The sequence below is a fragment of the Triticum aestivum genome, chromosome 6A (genome assembly GCF_018294505.1).
Source record: "Triticum aestivum cultivar Chinese Spring chromosome 6A, IWGSC CS RefSeq v2.1, whole genome shotgun sequence".
NCBI classification, from domain to species: Eukaryota; Viridiplantae; Streptophyta; class Magnoliopsida; order Poales; family Poaceae; genus Triticum; species Triticum aestivum.
The window spans coordinates 118620984-118624357 of record NC_057809.1 but is presented as its reverse complement, the minus strand read 5'-3'; positions in this window follow the sequence as shown (position 1 = coordinate 118624357).

The window sequence follows — 3374 nt, the reverse complement described above, 5'->3', positions numbered from 1 at the left end:
TGAAACCTATGGCCCCCGGGTTTATTTTCCAGCATATAAGTTTCCAATCTATTTTACTTTGCAATCTTTACTTTCAATCTATATCATAAAAATACCAAAAATATTTGTCTTATTATCTCTATGAGATCTCACTTTTGCAAGTGGCCGTGAAGGGATTGACAACCCCTTTATCGCGTTGGTTGCAAGGTTCTTATTTGTTTGTGTAGGTGCGAGGTGATTTGCGTGTAGTCTCCTACTGGATTGATACCTTGGTTCTCAAAAACCGAGGGAAATATTTACGCTACTTTACTGCATCACCCTTTCCTCTTCAAGGGAAAACCAACGCAGTGCTCAAGAGGTAGCAAGAAGGATTTCTGGCGCCATTGCCAGGGAGGTTGCATCAAGTCAAGACATACCAAGTGCCCATCACAAACTCTTATCCATCACATTACATTATTTGCCATTTGCCTCTCGTTTTCCTCTCCCCCACTTCACCTTTGCCTTTTCTTCGCCTTCTTCCCGTATGTATATTTGTTTGTGTTTCCATGTGCCTTCTACTTGCTCGCATCTTTGCTTGCTAAAAATCTATTGATATGGATCCACTTAAAGTGTTCTACTTGGATCATCTTCGATCCTTATGTGCTCGTGCTGAAACCCCAACGAGCCTAGTTGATGGGAAATCTTTAGATGAGCATGCTCATTTTGTGCGTCACCTCTTGTTTGAAAAATGGAGACTCTTATGGGATCAAATAAACATATTGTTGTGTTATGCTTGGAATCTTTGTGAAAAACACCTCCCCTACCTATGTGAGTTTAATGATAATGGAATCTTATCTTCTTATGCAAAGGGTGCTTATAGTTACTACAACATCAAACAAATTGAAGAATTTGTTGCTTTTAAGGGTGCTTATGAAGTTACTTCTTTGATTGAAAAGTATGATGTTGCTCTCTATGAATCTGAATTTTTTGTCATACTTAAATATTGCTATGAAAACTATGCTCATAATGTCTATGTCAAAGAATTTATTGGAAGAATGACCGTTGAAAATAATGATATGCATGAATCTATAGATAATTATGATTCCAATGATTTGATTGAAATATCCCTTGATGAACATGATGCTTGCTATTCTTGTGGCCATGATGCCAATATTTATGAACATGAATTTGCTGTAGTTCCTTATGTTAAACATGGGATCGTTGCTATTGCATCCATACTTGATAGTTCCTTCGATGAAAAGCATGGTTGCAATGATGTTATTATAAATTCTCTTAATGTCAATTGTGTTAATGATATGCAAAACCTCAAGATTGGGGATGCTAGTTTTGCTATGACTACTATTTGTTGCAATGATCATGATTGGGGTGATTCTTCTTATGGTCTTGAAAATTTATTTAAGCCCCATGATGAATATGAGATTGATAATATTGTTTGCAATAATATTGAAAGTGGGTTTGGAAGAGTGCCAACTTTAGATCCCACATATTTGGAGAATGTTCAATATTATGAAGTTTTTGATAAAAGTGGGTTTGGAGAGGTCATGACTTTAGTTAATGTTAATCCCACTATTTTCGAAGAGTGTCAACTTCGCATGCATGTGGATCGTGTTGAGAATATGTTGTGTGATAGCTATTTTGTTGAATTTGCTTATGATCCTACATGTAATTATTATGAGAGAGGAAAATATGGTTGTAGAAATTTTCATGTTACTAAATTACCTCTCGTCATGTTGAGATTGCTATTGTTTCTTTCTTCCTCCATGCATATGCTAGTTTTTGCTTGCCTTGTTAATTTGCTTGTTGATAAAATGCCTATGCATAGGTAGTATGTTAGACTTAGATGCGTTTGTCACGTGTTTTATGATGCTCTCTTTGCGCTTCAATTCTTGTCTTTCATGTGAGCATCGTTGAAATTATCAATGCCCAGCTAGGGGCGTTAAACGATATCGCTTGTTGGGAGGCAACCCAATTTTATTTTTGTTTCTTGATTTTTGGTTCTGTTTAGCAATAAATAATTCATCTAACTTATGTTTATATGTGTTTTTATGCTTTTAATGAGTGTTTGTGCCAAGTAGAACCTTTGGGAAGACTTGGGGGAAGTTTTTGCGATCTTGCTGTAAAAAAACAGAAACTTTAGCGCTCATGATATTTGCTGCCAGTTTTTACTGGAGGGTGAGATTAGGTTGATTCTTTTTGAATATGATTAGTAGACAAATTACTAACTTCCACCAATTTATTTCAAAATTTTTGGGGTTACAGAAGTATTTGAAACCTACAGATTACTACAGACTGTTCTGTTTTTGACAGATTCTGTTTTTCGTGTATTGTTTGCTTATTTTGATGAATCTATGGCTAGTATCGGGGGGTATGAACCATAGAGAATTTGGAATACAGTAGGTTTAACACCAATATAAATAAATAATGAGTTCACTACAGTACCTTAAGTGGTAGTTTGTTTTCTTGTACTAATGGAGCAAATGAGATTTTCTGTTGAGTTTTGTGTTGTGAAGTTTTCAAGTTTTGGGTAAAGATTTGATGGCTTATGGAATAAGGAGTGGCAAGAGCCTAAGATTGGGGATGCCCAAGGCACCCCAAGCTAAAATTCAAGGACAACCAAAATCCTAAGCTTGGGGATGCCCCGAAAGGCATCCCCTCTTTCGTCTTCGTCCATCGGTAACTTTACTTGATGCTATATTTTTATTCACCACATGATATGCGTTTTGCTTGGAGCGTCTTGTATGATTTGAGTATTTGCTTTTTAGTTTACCACACATCCTCGCTGTACACACCTTTTGGAGAGACACACATGAATCATAATTTATTAGAATACTCTATGTGCTTCACTTATATCTTTTGAGCTAGACAATTTTGCTTTAGTGCTTCACTTATATCTTTTTAGAGCACGATGGTGATTTTATTTTATAGAAATTATTGATCTCTCATGCTTCACTTATATCATTTTGAGAGTCCTCTAGAACAGCATGGTAATTTTCTTTGGCTATAAAATTAGTCCTAATATGATAGGAATCCAAGATGGGTATAATAAAAAGGACAGTGATATTTGGCAACAGTGTGCCCGATAGGAAATTTACCTTACCTGTCGATCACCCACCAGCTAACTAGGCCAATCACCCCACCAGCTAACCAGGCCGATCACCCCGCTAGAACACCAGGCCGATCGCTGTACAAGGCCCAACAAAAAATGCCACCCCCACGACGCACTTTCCAGATCACAACTTTCCCCCACCCCTCTTACCTCCCGCGCAAGTATATACCCTCTCTCACCCTCCCCACCACCCACACGCCCCTCCCCACCACCCACCCGCCCCTCCCCCCTACACAGCCGCTCAAAATCAACACCAAAGACCTACCCCTCCTCCAGTTCTGGATCAAAC